We start from the raw sequence: 18,337 nt of genomic DNA on the forward strand, positions 1-18,337 counted from the left end.
ATCAACACACGGTAAGAAGATTTCACCGTCCTAACGTAATTTTTTTTCCATGTCATTTTTCTGAACAGCTTTATCCTTATTTGGGTTGCAGAGGGTGCTGGAGCCTACTTTCGGGCACGAGGAGACGGACAACCATTCACTCTCAAACTCATAGTATAGTAAGGCTTTTTTTCGTAAAAAAACAACATAGTATAGTAAGGCTTTTTTTTCGTAAAAAACGACATAGTATAGTAAGGCTTTTTTCATTAAAAACGACATGGTATAGTAAGGCTTTTTTGTAAAAAAAAAGACATAGTATAGTAAGGCTTTTTTGTAAAAAAAACGACATAGTATAGTAAGGCTTTTTTCGTGAAAAACGACATAGTATAGTACGGCTTTTTTCGTGAAAAATGACATAGTATAGTAAGCCTTTTTTTTCGTAAAAAACGACATAGTATAGTAAGGCTTTTTTTTCGTAAAAAACGACATAGTATAGTAAGGCTTTTTTCGCGAAAAACGACATAGTATAGTAAGGCTTTTTTCGTAAAAAAGGACATAGTATAGTAAGGCTTTTTTTCGCAAAAATTACATAGTATAGTAAGGCTTTTTTCGCGAAAAACGACATAGTATAGTAAGGCTTTTTTCGCGAAAAACGACACAGTATAGTAAGGCTTTTTTTGCAAAAAATGACATAGTATAGTAAGGCTTTTTTTTCGTAAAAAACGACATAGTATAAGAAGGCTTTTTTCGCGAAAAACGACATAGTATAGTAAGGCTTGTTTCGTAAAAAACGACATAGTATAGTAAGGCTTTTTTTCGTTAAAAACGACACAGTATAGTAAGGCTTTTTTCGTGAAAAACGACATAGTATAGTACGGCTTTTTTCGTGAAAAATGACATAGTATAGTAAGCCTTTTTTTTCGTAAAAAACGACATAGTATAGTAAGGCTTTTTTTTCGTAAAAAACGACATAGTATAGTAAGGCTTTTTTCGCGAAAAACGACATAGTATAGTAAGGCTTTTTTCGTAAAAAAGGACATAGTATAGTAAGGCTTTTTTTCGCAAAAATTACATAGTATAGTAAGGCTTTTTTCGCGAAAAACGACATAGTATAGTAAGGCTTTTTTCGCGAAAAACGACACAGTATAGTAAGGCTTTTTTTGCAAAAAATGACATAGTATAGTAAGGCTTTTTTTTCGTAAAAAACGACATAGTATAAGAAGGCTTTTTTCGCGAAAAACGACATAGTATAGTAAGGCTTGTTTCGTAAAAAACGACATAGTATAGTAAGGCTTTTTTTCGTTAAAAACGACATAGTATAGTAAGGCTTTTTTCGTGAAAAACGACATAGTATAGTAATGCTTTTTTTGTGAAAAACGACATAGTATAGTAAGGCTTTTTTTCTCGTAAAAAACGACATAGTATAGTAAGGCTTTTTTTTCATAAAAAACGACATAGTACAGTAAGGCTTTTTTCGCGAAAAACGACATAGTATAGTAAGGCTTTTTTTGTAAAAAAAGACATAGTATAGTAAGGCTTTTTTTTCGCAAAAAACGACATAGTATAGTAAGGCTTTTTTTTCGCGAAAAACGACATAGTATAGTAAGGCTTTTTTTTCGCGAAAAACGACATAGTATAGTAAGGCTTTTTTCACAAAAAACGACATAGTATAGTAAGGCTTTTTTCGCAAAAAAAACACAGTAAAAAAAATCGCAAAAAACGACATAGTATAGTAAGGCTTTTTTCGTGAAAAACGACATAGTATAGTAATGCTTTTTTTGTGAAAAACGACATAGTATAGTAAGGCTTTTTTTCTCGTAAAAAACGACATAGTATAGTAAGGCTTTTTTTTCATAAAAAACGACATAGTACAGTAAGGCTTTTTTCGCGAAAAACGACATAGTATAGTAAGGCTTTTTTTGTAAAAAAAGACATAGTATAGTAAGGCTTTTTTTTCGCAAAAAACGACATAGTATAGTAAGGCTTTTTTTTCGCGAAAAACGACATAGTATAGTAAGGCTTTTTTTTCGCGAAAAACGACATAGTATAGTAAGGCTTTTTTCACAAAAAACGACATAGTATAGTAAGGCTTTTTTCGCAAAAAAAACACAGTAAAAAAAATCGCAAAAAACGACATAGTATAGTAAGGCTTTTTTCTCGTAAAAAATGACATAGAATAGTAAGGCTTTTTTCGTGAAAAACGACATAGTATAGTAAAGCTTTTTTCGTGAAAAACGACATAGTATAGTAAGGCTTTTTTCGCAAAAAACGACATAGTATAGCAAGGCTTTTTTCGTAAAAAACGACATAGTATAGTAAGGCTTTTTTTTCGCAAAAATTACATAGTATAGTAAGGCTTTTTTCGCGAAAAACGACATAGTATAGCAAGGCTTTTTTTCTCGTAAAAATGACATAGTATAGTAAGGCTTTTTTCACAAAAAAACGACATAGTATAGTAAGGCTTTTTTCGCGAAAAACGACACAGTATAGTAAGGCTTTTTTTGCAAAAAATGACATAGTATAGTAAGGCTTTTTTCGTTGAAAACGACATAGTATAGTAAGGCTTTTTTCGTGAAAAACGACATAGTATAGTAAGGCTTTATTTTCTCGTAAAAAATGACATAGTATAGTAAGGCTTTTTTTTTCGTAAAAAACGACATAGTATAGTAAGGCTTTTTTTCGTAAAAAACGACATAGTATAGTAAGGCTTTTTTTTGCGAAAAACGACATAGTATAGTAAGGCTTTTTTCACAAAAAAACGACATAGTATAGTAAGGCTTTTTTCGCAAAAAAAACATATAGTAAAAAAATCACAAAAAACGACATAGTATAGTAAGGCTTTTTTCTCGTAAAAAATGACATAGTATAGTAAGGCTTTTTTCGTGAAAAACGACATAGTATAGTAAAGCTTTTTTCGTGAAAAACGACATAGTATAGTAAGGCTTTTTTTTGTAAAAAATGACATAGTATAGTAAGGCTTTTTTTTCTTAAAAAACGACATAGTATAGTAAGGCTTTTTTCGCGAAAAACGACATAGTATAGTAAGGCTTTTTTCGTCACTAACGACATAGTATAGTAAGGATTTTTTCGTGAAAAACGACATAGTATAGTAAGGCTTTTTTCGCGAAAAACGACATAGTATAGTAAGGCTTTTTTCGTAAAAAACGACATAGTATAGTAAGGCTTTTTTTTCGCAAAAATTACATAGTATAGTAAGGCTTTTTTCGCGAAAAACGACATAGTATAGTAAGGCTTTTTTCGCGAAAAATGACACATTATAGTAAGGCTTTTTTTGCAAAAAATGACATAGCATAGTAAGGCTTTTTTTTCGTAAAAAACGACATAGTATAGTAAGGCTTTTTTTCGCGAAAAACGACATAGTATAGTAAGGCTTTTTTCGTAAAAAACGACATAGTATAGTACGGCTTTTTTTTCGCAAAAAACGACAGTATAGTAAGGCTTTTTTTTCGCAAAAAACGACATAGTATAGTAAGGCTTTTTTTCTCGTAAAAAACGACATGGTATGGTAAGGCTTTTTTTTTCGTAAAAAACGACATAGTATAGTAAGGCTTTTTTTTCGCGAAAAACGACATAGTATAGTAAGGCTTTTTTCGCGAAAAACGACATAGTATAGTAAGGCTTTTTTCGTAAAAAAAGACATAGTATAGTAAGGCTTTTTTTTCGCAAAAACGACATAGTATAGTAAGGCTTTTTTTTTCGCAAAAAACGACATAGTATAGTAAGGCTTTTTTCACAAAAAAACGACATAGTATAGTAAGGCTTTTTTCGCAAAAAAAACATATAGTAAAAAAATCACAAAAAACGACATAGTATAGTAAGGCTTTTTTCGCGAAAAACGACATAGTATAGTAAGGCTTTTTTTTCGCGAAAAACGACATAGTATAGTAAGGCTTTTTTCACAAAAAACGACATAGTATAGTAAGGCTTTTTTCGCAAAAAAAACACAGTAAAAAAAATCGCAAAAAACGACATAGTATAGTAAGGCTTTTTTCGTGAAAAACGACATAGTATAGTAATGCTTTTTTTGTGAAAAACGACATAGTATAGTAAGGCTTTTTTTCTCGTAAAAAACGACATAGTATAGTAAGGCTTTTTTTTCATAAAAAACGACATAGTACAGTAAGGCTTTTTTCGCGAAAAACGACATAGTATAGTAAGGCTTTTTTTGTAAAAAAAGACATAGTATAGTAAGGCTTTTTTTTCGCAAAAAACGACATAGTATAGTAAGGCTTTTTTTTCGCGAAAAACGACATAGTATAGTAAGGCTTTTTTTTCGCGAAAAACGACATAGTATAGTAAGGCTTTTTTCACAAAAAACGACATAGTATAGTAAGGCTTTTTTCGCAAAAAAAACACAGTAAAAAAAATCGCAAAAAACGACATAGTATAGTAAGGCTTTTTTCTCGTAAAAAATGACATAGAATAGTAAGGCTTTTTTCGTGAAAAACGACATAGTATAGTAAAGCTTTTTTCGTGAAAAACGACATAGTATAGTAAGGCTTTTTTCGCAAAAAACGACATAGTATAGCAAGGCTTTTTTCGTAAAAAACGACATAGTATAGTAAGGCTTTTTTTTCGCAAAAATTACATAGTATAGTAAGGCTTTTTTCGCGAAAAACGACATAGTATAGCAAGGCTTTTTTTCTCGTAAAAATGACATAGTATAGTAAGGCTTTTTTCACAAAAAAACGACATAGTATAGTAAGGCTTTTTTCGCGAAAAACGACACAGTATAGTAAGGCTTTTTTTGCAAAAAATGACATAGTATAGTAAGGCTTTTTTCGTTGAAAACGACATAGTATAGTAAGGCTTTTTTCGTGAAAAACGACATAGTATAGTAAGGCTTTATTTTCTCGTAAAAAATGACATAGTATAGTAAGGCTTTTTTTTTCGTAAAAAACGACATAGTATAGTAAGGCTTTTTTTCGTAAAAAACGACATAGTATAGTAAGGCTTTTTTTTGCGAAAAACGACATAGTATAGTAAGGCTTTTTTCACAAAAAAACGACATAGTATAGTAAGGCTTTTTTCGCAAAAAAAACATATAGTAAAAAAATCACAAAAAACGACATAGTATAGTAAGGCTTTTTTCTCGTAAAAAATGACATAGTATAGTAAGGCTTTTTTCGTGAAAAACGACATAGTATAGTAAAGCTTTTTTCGTGAAAAACGACATAGTATAGTAAGGCTTTTTTTTGTAAAAAATGACATAGTATAGTAAGGCTTTTTTTTCTTAAAAAACGACATAGTATAGTAAGGCTTTTTTCGCGAAAAACGACATAGTATAGTAAGGCTTTTTTCGTCACTAACGACATAGTATAGTAAGGATTTTTTCGTGAAAAACGACATAGTATAGTAAGGCTTTTTTCGCGAAAAACGACATAGTATAGTAAGGCTTTTTTCGTAAAAAACGACATAGTATAGTAAGGCTTTTTTTTCGCAAAAATTACATAGTATAGTAAGGCTTTTTTCGCGAAAAACGACATAGTATAGTAAGGCTTTTTTCGCGAAAAATGACACATTATAGTAAGGCTTTTTTTGCAAAAAATGACATAGCATAGTAAGGCTTTTTTTTCGTAAAAAACGACATAGTATAGTAAGGCTTTTTTTCGCGAAAAACGACATAGTATAGTAAGGCTTTTTTCGTAAAAAACGACATAGTATAGTACGGCTTTTTTTTCGCAAAAAACGACAGTATAGTAAGGCTTTTTTTTCGCAAAAAACGACATAGTATAGTAAGGCTTTTTTTCTCGTAAAAAACGACATGGTATGGTAAGGCTTTTTTTTTCGTAAAAAACGACATAGTATAGTAAGGCTTTTTTTTCGCGAAAAACGACATAGTATAGTAAGGCTTTTTTCGCGAAAAACGACATAGTATAGTAAGGCTTTTTTCGTAAAAAAAGACATAGTATAGTAAGGCTTTTTTTTCGCAAAAACGACATAGTATAGTAAGGCTTTTTTTTTCGCAAAAAACGACATAGTATAGTAAGGCTTTTTTCACAAAAAAACGACATAGTATAGTAAGGCTTTTTTCGCAAAAAAAACATATAGTAAAAAAATCACAAAAAACGACATAGTATAGTAAGGCTTTTTTCTCGTAAAAAATGACATAGTATAGTAAAGCTTTTTTCGTGAAAAACGACATAGTATAGTAAGGCTTTTTTTTGTAAAAAATGACATAGTATAGTAAGGCTTTTTTTTCGTAAAAAACGACATAGTATAGCAAGGTTTTTTTTGTATAAAACGACTTAGTATTGTAAGGCTTTTTTTTCGCAAAAATTACATAGTATAGTAAGGCTTTTTTCGCGAAAAACGACATAGTATAGTAAGGCTTTTTTCCACAAAAAAACGACATAGTGTAGTAGGGCTTTTTTCGCGAAAAACGACACAGTATAGTAAGGCTTTTTTTGCAAAAAATGACATAGTATAGTAAGGCTTTTTTCGTGAAAAACGACATAGTATAGTAAGGCTTTTTTCGTCACTAACGACATAGTATAGTAAGGCTTTTTTCGTAAAAAACGACATAGTATAGTAAGGCTTTTTTTTCGCAAAAATTACATAGTATAGTAAGGCTTTTTTCGCGAAAAACGACATAGTATAGTAAGGCTTTTTTCGCGAAAAATGACACATTATAGTAAGGCTTTTTTTGCAAAAAATGACATAGTATAGTAAGGCTTTTTTTTCGTAAAAAACGACATAGTATAGTAAGGCTTTTTTTCGCGAAAAACGACATAGTATAGTAAGGCTTTTTTCGTAAAAAACGACATAGTATAGTACGGCTTTTTTTTCGCAAAAAACGACAGTATAGTAAGGCTTTTTTTTCGCAAAAAACGACATAGTATAGTAAGGCTTTTTTTCGCAAAAAACGACATAGTATAGTAAGGCTTTTTTCACAAAAAAACGACATAGTATAGTAAGGCTTTTTTCGCAAAAAAAACATATAGTAAAAAAAAACGCAAAAAACGACATAGTATAGTAAGGCTTTTTTCTCGTAAAAATGACATAGTATAGTAAGGCTTTTTTTCGTAAAAAACGACATAGTATAGTAAGGCTTTTTTTTCGCGAAAAACGACATAGTATAGTAAGGCTTTTTTCGTAAAAAACGACATAGTATAGAAAGGCTTTTTTTTCGCAAAAATTACATAGTATATTAAGGCTTTTTTCGCGAAAAACGACATAGTATAGTAAGGCTTTTTTCGCGAAAAATGACACAGTATAGTAAGGCTTTTTTTGCAAAAAATGACATAGTATAGTAAGGCTTTTTTTTCGTAAAAAACGACATAGTATAGTAAGGCTTTTTTTTTCGTAAAAAACGACATAGTATAGTAAGGCTTTTTTTCGCGAAAAACGACATAGTATAGTAAAGCTTTTTTCATAAAAAACGACATAGTATAGTAAGGCTTTTTTTTCGCAAAAAACGACATAGTATAGTAAGGCTTTTTTTTCGTAAAAAACGACATAGTATAGTAAGGCTTTTTTTTCGCAAAAAACGACATGGTATAGTAAGGCTTTTTTCACAAAAAAACGACATAGTATAGTAAGGCTTTTTTCGCAAAAAAAACATATAGTAAAAAAAAACGCAAAAAACGACATAGTATAGTAAGGCTTTTTTCTCGTAAAAATGACATAGTATAGTAAGGCTTTTTTCGTGAAAAACGACATAGTATAGTAAAGCTTTTTTCGTGAAAAACGACATAGTATAGTAAGGCTTTTTTTTGTAAAAAATGACATAGTATAGTAAGGCTTTTTTTTCGTAAAAAACGACATAGTATAGTAAGGCTTTTTTTTGCGAAAAACGACATAGTATAGCAATGCTTTTTTTTCGTAAAAAACGACATAGTATAGTAAGGCTTTTTTCGCGAAAAACGACATAGTATAGTAAGGCTTTTTTCGTAAAAAACGACATAGTATAGTAAGGCTTTTTTTTCGCAAAAATTACATAGTATAGTAAGGCTTTTTTCGCGAAAAACGACATAGTATAGTAAGGCTTTTTTCGCGAAAAACGACATAGTATAGTAAGGCTTTTTTTTCGCAAAAAACGACAGTATAGTAAGGCTTTTTTTTCGCAAAAAACGACATAGTATAGTAAGGCTTTTTTTTCGCGAAAAACGACATAGTATAGTAAGGCTTTTTTCGTAAAAAACGACATAGTATAGTAAGGCTTTTTTTTCGCAAAAATTACATAGTATAGTAAGGCTTTTTTCGCGAAAAACGACATAGTATAGTAAGCCTTTTTTCGCGAAAAATGACACAGTATAGTAAGGCTTTTTTTGCAAAAAATGACATAGTATAGTAAGGCTTTTTTTTCGTAAAAAACGACATAGTATAGTAAGGCTTTTTTTTCGTAAAAAACGACATAGTATAGTAAGGCTTTTTTTCGCGAAAAACGACATAGTATAGTAAGGCTTTTTTCGTAAAAAACGACATAGTATAGTAAGGCTTTTTTTCGCAAAAAACGACATAGTATAGTAAGGATTTTTTCGTGAAAAACGACATAGTATAGTAAGGCTTTTTTTCGCGAAAAACGACATAGTATATATAGTAAGGCTTTTTTCGTAAAAAACGACATAGTATAGTAAGGCTTTTTTTTCGCAAATATTACATAGTATAGTAAGGCTTTTTTCGCGAAAAACGACATAGTATAGTAAGGCTTTTTTCGCGAAAACTGACACAGTATAGTAAGGCTTTTTTTGCAAAAAATGACATAGTATAGTAAGGCTTTTTCGTAAAAAACGACATAGTATAGTAAGGCTTTTTTTCGCGAAAAACGACATAGTATAGTAAGGCTTTTTTTCGTAAAAAACGACATAGTATAGTAAGGCTTTTTTTTCGCAAAAAACGACAGTATAGTAAGGCTTTTTTTTCGCAAAAAACGACATAGTATAGTAAGGCTTTTTTTTCGCAAAAAACGACATAGTATAGTAAGGCTTTTTTCACAAAAAAACGACATAGTATAGTAAGGCTTTTTTCGCAAAAAAAACATAGTAAAAAAAAACGCAAAAAACGACATAGTATAGTAAGGCTTTTTTCTCGTAAAAATGACATAGTATAGTAAGGCTTTTTTTTCGTAAAAAACGACATAGTATAGTAAGGCTTTTTTTTCGCGAAAAACGACATAGTATAGTAAGGCTTTTTTCGCGAAAAATGACACAGTATAGTAAGGCTTTTTTTGCAAAAAATGACATAGTATAGTAAGGATTTTTTTTCGTAAAAAACGACATAGTATAGTAAGGCTTTTTTTTCGTAAAAAACGACATAGTATAGTAAGGCTTTTTTTTCGCGAAAAACGACATAGTATAGTAAGGCTTTTTTCATAAAAAACGACATAGTATAGTAAGGCTTTTTTTTTTTCGCAAAAAACGACATAGTATAGTAAGGCTTTTTTTTCGTAAAAAACGACATAGTATAGTAAGGCTTTTTTTTCGCAAAAAACGACATAGTATAGTAAGGCTTTTTTCACAAAAAAACGACATAGTATAGTAAGGCTTTTTTCGCAAAAAAACATGTAGTAAAAAAAACGCAAAAAACGACATAGTATAGTAAGGCTTTTTTCTCGTAAAAATGACATAGTATAGTAAGGCTTTTTTCGTGAAAAACGACATAGTATAGTAAAGCTTTTTTCGTGAAAAACGACATAGTATAGTAAGGCTTTTTTTGTAAAAAATGACATAGTATAGTAAGGCTTTTTTTTCGTAAAAAACGACATAGTATAGTAAGGCTTTTTTTGCGAAAAACGACATAGTATAGCAAGGCTTTTTTTTCGTAAAAAACGACATAGTATAGTAAGGCTTTTTTCGCGAAAAACGACATAGTATAGTAAGGCTTTTTTCGTAAAAAACGACATAGTATAGTAAGGCTTTTTTTTCGCAAAAATTACATAATATAGTAAGGCTTTTTTCGCGAAAAACGACATAGTATAGTAAGGCTTTTTTCGCGAAAAACGACATAGTATAGTAAGGCTTTTTTTTCGCAAAAAACGACAGTATAGTAAGGCTTTTTTTCGCAAAAAAACGACATAGTATAGTAAGGCTTTTTTTTCGCAAAAAACGACATAGTATAGTAAGGCTTTTTTCACAAAAAAACGACATAGTATAGTAAGGCTTTTTTCGCAAAAAAAACATAGTAAAAAAAAACGCAAAAAACGACATAGTATAGTAAGGCTTTTTTCTCGTAAAAATGACATAGTATAGTAAGGCTTTTTTTTCGTAAAAAACGACATAGTATAGTAAGGCTTTTTTTTCGCGAAAAACGACATAGTATAGTAAGGCTTTTTTCGCGAAAAATGACACAGTATAGTAAGGCTTTTTTTGCAAAAAATGACATAGTATAGTAAGGATTTTTTTTCGTAAAAAACGACATAGTATAGTAAGGCTTTTTTTTCGTAAAAAACGACATAGTATAGTAAGGCTTTTTTTCGCGAAAAACGACATAGTATAGTAAGGCTTTTTTCATAAAAAACGACATAGTATAGTAAGGCTTTTTTTTTTTCGCAAAAAACGACATAGTATAGTAAGGCTTTTTTTTCGTAAAAAACGACATAGTATAGTAAGGCTTTTTTTTCGCAAAAAACGACATAGTATAGTAAGGCTTTTTTCACAAAAAAACGACATAGTATAGTAAGGCTTTTTTCGCAAAAAAACATATAGTAAAAAAAACGCAAAAAACGACATAGTATAGTAAGGCTTTTTTCTCGTAAAAATGACATAGTATAGTAAGGCTTTTTTCGTGAAAAACGACATAGTATAGTAAAGCTTTTTTCGTGAAAAACGACATAGTATAGTAAGGCTTTTTTTGTAAAAAATGACATAGTATAGTAAGGCTTTTTTTTCGTAAAAAACGACATAGTATAGTAAGGCTTTTTTTGCGAAAAACGACATAGTATAGCAAGGCTTTTTTTTCGTAAAAAACGACATAGTATAGTAAGGCTTTTTTCGCGAAAAACGACATAGTATAGTAAGGCTTTTTTCGTAAAAAACGACATAGTATAGTAAGGCTTTTTTTTCGCAAAAATTACATAATATAGTAAGGCTTTTTTCGCGAAAAACGACATAGTATAGTAAGGCTTTTTTCGCGAAAAACGACATAGTATAGTAAGGCTTTTTTTTCGCAAAAAACGACAGTATAGTAAGGCTTTTTTTCGCAAAAAAACGACATAGTATAGTAAGGCTTTTTTTTCGCAAAAAACGACATAGTATAGTAAGGCTTTTTTCACAAAAAAACGACATGGTATAGTAAGGCTTTTTTCGCAAAAAAACATAGTAAAAAGAAAACGCAAAAAACGACATAGTATAGTAAGGCTTTTTTCTCGTAAAAATGACATAGTATAGTAAGGCTTTTTTTTCGTAAAAAACGACATAGTATAGTAAGGCTTTTTTTTCGCGAAAAACGACATAGTATAGTAAGGCTTTTTTCGTAAAAAACGACATAGTATAGTAAGGCTTTTTTTTCGCAAAAATTACATAGTATAGTAAGGCTTTTTTCGCGAAAAACGACATAGTATAGTAAGGCTTTTTTCGCGAAAAATGACACAGTATAGTAAGGCTTTTTTTGCAAAAAATGACATAGTATAGTAAGGCTTTTTTTTCGTAAAAAATGACATAGTATAGTAAGGCTTTTTTTTCGTAAAAAACGACATAGTATAGTAAGGCTTTTTTTCGCGAAAAACGACATAGTATAGTAAGGCTTTTTTCGTAAAAAACGACATAGTATAGTAAGGCTTTTTTTCGCAAAAAAACGACATAGTATAGTAAGGCTTTTTTTTCGTAAAAAACGACATAGTATAGTAAGGCTTTTTTTTCGCAAAAAACGACATAGTATAGTAAGGCTTTTTTCACAAAAAAACAACATAGTATAGTAAGGCTTTTTTCGCAAAAAAAACATATAGTAAAAAAAAACGCAAAAAACGACATAGTATAGTAAGGCTTTTTTCTCGTAAAAATGACATAGTATAGTAAGGCTTTTTTCGTGAAAAACGACATAGTATAGTAAAGCTTTTTTCGTGAAAAACGACATAGTATAGTAAGGCTTTTTTTTGTAAAAAATGACATAGTATAGTAAGGCTTTTTTTTCGTAAAAAACGACATAGTATAGTAAGGCTTTTTTTTGCGAAAAACGACATAGTATAGCAAGGCTTTTTTCGTAAAAAACGACATAGTATAGTAAGGCTTTTTTTTTGCAAAAATTACATAGTATAGTAAGGCTTTTTTCGCGAAAAACGACATAGTATAGTAAGGCTTTTTTCACAAGAAAAACGACATAGTATAGTAAGGCTTTTTTCGCGAAAAACGACATAGTATAGTAAGGCTTTTTTCGTGAAAAACGACATAGTATAGCAAGGCTTTTTTTTCTCGTAAAAAATGACATAGTATAGCAAGGCTTTTTTTCGTAAAAAACGACATAGTATAGTGAGGCTTTTTTTTCGTAAAAAACGACATAGTATAGTAAGGCTTTTTTGTAAAAAATGACATAGTATAGTAAGGCTTTTTTTTCGTAAAAAACGACATAGTATAGTAAGGCTTTTTTTGCGAAAAACGACATAGTATAGCAAGGCTTTTTTTTCGTAAAAAACGACATAGTATAGTAAGGCTTTTTTCGCGAAAAACGACATGGTATAGTAAGGCTTTTTTCGTAAAAAACGACATAGTATAGTAAGGCTTTTTTTTCGCAAAAATTACATAGTATAGTAACGCTTTTTTCGCGAAAAACGACATAGTATAGTAAGGCTTTTTTCGCGAAAAACGACATAGTATAGTAAGGCTTTTTTTTTCGCAAAAAACGACAGTATAGTAAGGCTTTTTTTTCGCAAAAAACGACATAGTATAGTAAGGCTTTTTTTTCGCAAAAAACGACATAGTATAGTAAGGCTTTTTTCACAAAAAAACGACATAGTATAGTAAGGCTTTTTTCGCAAAAAAAACATATAGTAAAAAAAAAACGCAAAAAACGACATAGTATAGTAAGGCTTTTTTCTCGTAAAAATGACATAGTATAGTAAGGCTTTTTTTTCGTAAAAAACGACATAGTATAGTAAGGCTTTTTTTCGCGAAAAACGACATAGTATAGTAAGGCTTTTTTCGTAAAAAACGACATAGTATAGTAAGGCTTTTTTTTCGCAAAAATTACATAGTATAGTAAGGCTTTTTTCGCGAAAAACGACATAGTATAGTAAGGCTTTTTTCGCGAAAAATGACACAGTATAGTAAGGCTTTTTTTGCAAAAAATGACATAGTATAGTAAGGCTTTTTTTTCGTAAAAAATGACATAGTATAGTAAGGCTTTTTTTCGTAAAAAACGACATAGTATAGTAAGGCTTTTTTTCGCGAAAAACGACATAGTATAGTAAGGCTTTTTTCGTAAAAAACGACATAGTATAGTAAGGCTTTTTTTCGCAAAAAAACGACATAGTATAGTAAGGCTTTTTTTTCGCAAAAAACGACATAGTATAGTAAGGCTTTTTTCACAAAAAAACGACATAGTATAGTAAGGCTTTTTTCGCAAAAAAAACATATAGTAAAAAAAAACGCAAAAAACGACATAGTATAGTAAGGCTTTTTTCTCGTAAAAATGACATAGTATAGTAAGGCTTTTTTCGTGAAAAACGACATAGTATAGTAAAGCTTTTTTCGTGAAAAATGACATAGTATAGTAAGGCTTTTTTTTTGTAAAAAATGACATAGTATAGTAAGGCTTTTTTTTCGTAAAAAACGACATAGTATAGTAAGGCTTTTTTTTGCGAAAAACGACATAGTATAGCAAGGCTTTTTTCGTAAAAAACGACATAGTATAGTAAGGCTTTTTTTTTGCAAAAATTACATAGTATAGTAAGGCTTTTTTCGCGAAAAACGACATAGTATAGTAAGGCTTTTTTCACAAAAAAACGACATAGTATAGTAAGGCTTTTTTCGCGAAAAACGACATAGTATAGTAAGGCTTTTTTCGCGAAAAACGACATAGTATAGTAAGGCTTTTTTCGTGAAAAACGACATAGTATAGCAAGGCTTTTTTTTCTCGTAAAAAATGACATAGTATAGCAAGGCTTTTTTTCGTAAAAAACGACATAGTATAGTAAGGCTTTTTTCACAAAAAAACGACATAGTATAGTAAGGCTTTTTTCGCAAAAAAAACATATAGTAAAAAAAAACGCAAAAAACGACATAGTATAGTAAGGCTTTTTTCTCGTAAAAATGACATAGTATAGTAAGGCTTTTTTCGTGAAAAACGACATAGTATAGTAAAGCTTTTTTCGTGAAAAATGACATAGTATAGTAAGGCTTTTTTTTTGTAAAAAATGACATAGTATAGTAAGGCTTTTTTTTCGTAAAAAACGACATAGTATAGTAAGGCTTTTTTTTGCGAAAAACGACATAGTATAGCAAGGCTTTTTTCGTAAAAAACGACATAGTATAGTAAGGCTTTTTTTTTGCAAAAATTACATAGTATAGTAAGGCTTTTTTCGCGAAAAACGACATAGTATAGTAAGGCTTTTTTCACAAAAAAACGACATAGTATAGTAAGGCTTTTTTCGCGAAAAACGACATAGTATAGTAAGGCTTTTTTCGCGAAAAACGACATAGTATAGTAAGGCTTTTTTCGTGAAAAACGACATAGTATAGCAAGGCTTTTTTTTCTCGTAAAAAATGACATAGTATAGCAAGGCTTTTTTTCGTAAAAAACGACATAGTATAGTGAGGCTTTTTTTTTCGTAAAAAACGACATAGTATAGTAAGGCTTTTTTCGCGAAAAACGACATAGTATAGTAAGGCTTTTTTCGTAAAAAACGACATAGTATAGTAAGGCTTTTTTTTTTAGCAAAAAACGACATAGTATAGTAAGGCTTTTTTTCGTCACTAACGACATAGTATAGTAAAGCTTTTTTTGTAAAAAACGACATAGTATAGTAAGGCTTTTTTTTCTTAAACAACATGGTATAGTACGTTTTTTTTTCTGAAAAAACGATATAGTAAGGTTTTTAACCAATAATACTAATTTTTGCCTTTATTGTATCCTTAATGAATGAATCTTGGCTTCCGGCTCATCTCCGTGTCCGTCCAAGATATATTTGTTTAATGTAAAATAGAACATGGAGGAACTGATACCTCTGAAAATGTCCTCCACAAGATCTCACGCCATTCCTTCTTTGTTGACAGACTTGTGCCAGCTCGCCCCAGGGTGCACCTTCATCCAGGAATCTCCGGGGCCTCAGCGAGCGGAGGCCGATCTGGTGATGTGCGGAGAATCAAGCAAGAATCACATCACCACGTGGCACCTCGACGGCGGGCAACGGAGATGCTGACGCTTCCGGGATGGCGGTTGCGGTGGTAACGCCAACCGCCTCGCCAGCGAGGAGGACTGCCGTGACGCCTGCCTCGTGGGTAGTATGGCGGAAGCCCAACTAAGACATGTGATCTGATATTTTGATTTGCACTTATAATTTTAGCAAAACCAAACTATTGTTTTATTGACAGAACCAGGCATTCCCAGGCAGTGTCCTTTCCAAATACTAACCAGGGATGACCCTGCTTAACTTCCAAGACCAGACGTGATTAAGCTTCCTCAGGGTAGTATGGCGTAAGCCCAACTAGTAAGTGACATTTTTAAATATTGTATTATAAAATAATTCACAAGTTTTGTTTTTCCATCTGCCTTTATCACACAAATATGTACTTCGCGGATACAGGTTTTAGGAACAATAATAATTACAACAACAAAAAATTCACATAATGCATACAAAAAAGGAGTAAAGGATGACGAACACAGAACTGTTATCCATCTTTATTAGTGCTGACAGGAGTGTCGTCATGAAGGCTGTCATAAAAATCTAAAGAATTATTAAAATTGGCTTTTTAGACTAGTTTTATTAAGGATGACCGTGTTCTATCTACTGTTATGACACAGCGAAGGCTTTAAAGCAAGAAAACATTTTGACAGAGTTGAGTTTGATCAAGCTGATAGATGGGAAGAGGTCAATCTTTACGCCCTTTAAACAATCCCCTTTCTCATTACTAGGTTCCTTGTAACTGGCGCCTTCAAGAAGGAGAAGATATATTGCGGGGCGGAGATAAGTTATCGTGCCGGATGCATTAATTTTCCTCTGTTCAATCCATTGCTCGTAGGAGACACGATTGCCACTCGAATGAAAGGAGGGATGTTGTGTCGAGGATGGAAACGTCAATTAGCCACTGAAAGAAACTGGGGCATTAACTAGGGGGGAAAGTAGCCATTCTGACTTTCACCCTCCCTCCCTCCCTCCCTCCCCCCCTCCCTCACTCAACCAAACCCCCTCCCTCCCTCACTCAACCTCCCTCCCTCCCTCACCCTCCGTCCCTCCCTCACCCTCCGTCCCTCCCTCACCCCCTACCCTCCCTCACCAGCCCTAATCCTCAGCCTCCCTCCCTCCCTCCTCCGACCCCTCCCTCCCTCCCCCCCTCCTCACCCTCACCTCTCCCCGCCTCACCCTCCCCAACCTCCTCAAATCCCTCACTCCCTCCCTCTCACCCTCCCACCCTCTCACCCTCCCTCCCTCCTTCACCTCCCTCCCTCCCTCCCCCTCCTCCCTCCCCCTCACCAAAAAGAAGAAGAGAGCAAAGCAAGCCTCCCTCCTCCTCACCCCTCCCTCCCCTCCCTCACCCCCTCCCTCCACCCTCCCTCCCTCACCCTCCAGCCCTCACCTCTCCCAGCTCCACCCTCCCACGCACCTCACTCCCTCACCCTCACCCTCTCCCTCCCTCCCTCCCTCCCTCACCCTCCCTCCCTCCCTCACCCTCCCCCCTCCCCCACCCCCTCCCCCTCCCCACCCTCCCTCCCTCCCTCCCTCCCTCACCCTCCCTCCCACCCTCCCTCCTCCACCCTCCCTCCCTCACCCTCCCTCCCTCCCTCACCCTCCCTCCCTCCCTCACCCTCCCCCCTCCCTCCCTCACCCCTCCTCACCCTCCCCCCCTCCGCCTCCCACCCTCCACCTCACCCCTCCCTCTCTCACCCTCCCTCCCTCACCCTCCCTCTCTCACCCTCCCTCCCTCTCCCTCCCTCACCCTCCCTCCCTCACCCTCCCTCCCTCACCCTCACTCTCCGTCACCCTCCCTCCCTCACCCTCCCTCCCTCCCTCCCCTCACCCTCCCTCCCTCACCCTCCCTCCCTCCCTCACCCTCCCTCCCTCCCCCACCCTCCCCCACCCTCCCTCCCCCTCCCTCCCTCCCTCACCCTCCCTCCCTCCCTCCCTCCCTCACCCTCCCTCCCTCCCTCACCCTCCCTCCCTCCCTCACCCTCCCTCCCTCCCTCCCTCCCTCACCCTCCCTCCCTCCCTCACCCTCCCCCCTCCCTCCTCACCCTCCCCCTCCCTCACCCCTCCCACCTCCCTCACCCTCCCACCCTCACTCCCCTCCCTCCCTCACCCTCCCTCCCTCACCCTCCCTCCCCCACCCCCCTCCCTCCCTCCCCCTCCCTCCCTCCCTCCACCACCCTCCCTCCCTCCCACCACCCTCCCTCCCTCCCCCACCCTCCCTCACCCTCCCTCCCTGTCCCTCCCTCCCTCACCCTCCCCCTCCCTCCCTCCCGCACCCTCCCTCCCTCACCCTCCCCCTCCCTCACCCTCCCCCTCCCTCACCCTCCCCCCTCCCTCACCCTCCCCCCTCCCTCACCCTCCCCCCTCCCTCACCCTCCCCCCCTCCCTCACCCTCCCCCCCTCCCTCCCTCACCCTCCCTCCCTCCCTCACCCTCCCCCCTCCCTCTCCCTCCCTCCCTCCCTCTCCCTCCCTCCCTCCCGCACCCTCCCTCCCTCCCTCTCCCTCCCTCCCTCTCCCTCCCTCACCCTCCCCCCCTCCCTCCCTCTCCCTCCCTCCCTCCCCCTCCCCCTCCCTCACCCTCCCTCACCCTCCCTCCCTCCCTCACCCTCCCTCCCTCCCTCACCCTCCCTCCCTCCCTCCCTCACCCTCCCTCCCTCCCTCCCTCCCTCACCCTCCCTCCCTCCCTCCCTCCCTCCCTCACCCTCCCTCCCTCCCTCCCTCCCTCACCCTCCCTCACCCTCCCTCCCGCCCTCACCCTCCCTCCCTCCCTCACCCTCCCCCCTCCCTCCCTCTCCCCCCCTCCCTCACCCTCCCTCCCTCCCTCACCCTCCCTCCCTCCCTCACCCTCCCCCCTCCCTCACCCTCCCCCCTCCCTCACCCTCCCCCCTCCCTCACCCTCCCTCCCCCTCCCTCCCTCTCCCTCCCCCTCCCTCCCTCTCCCTCCCTTCCTCCCTCACCCTCCCTCCCTCCCTCACCCTCCCTCCCTCCCTCACCCTCCCTCCCTCACCCTCCCTCCCCCTCCCCCCTCCCTCTCCCCCCTCCCTCACCCTCCCTCCCTC

At 35.8% G+C, this 18,337-nt stretch overlaps 1 long non-coding RNA gene across 2 annotated transcripts; it reads left to right on the plus strand.

Moving 5' to 3' along the window:
• Positions 1–94: 94 nt before the first annotated feature.
• On the plus strand, positions 95–16,202 carry LOC144083928 (uncharacterized). 2 transcript variants are annotated; one of them, XR_013303665.1, is made up of 4 exons: positions 95–158; positions 15,147–15,371; positions 15,465–15,580; positions 16,006–16,202. It is a non-coding gene; the product is annotated as an uncharacterized LOC144083928 (long non-coding RNA). The 2 variants fall into 2 exon arrangements; XR_013303664.1 differs by having other exon boundaries at positions 15,147–15,367.
• The last annotated feature ends 2,135 nt before the right edge of the window (positions 16,203–18,337 follow it).

This window comes from Stigmatopora argus, chromosome 10 (assembly GCF_051989625.1).
Source record: "Stigmatopora argus isolate UIUO_Sarg chromosome 10, RoL_Sarg_1.0, whole genome shotgun sequence".
Taxonomy (NCBI): Eukaryota; Metazoa; Chordata; class Actinopteri; order Syngnathiformes; family Syngnathidae; genus Stigmatopora; species Stigmatopora argus.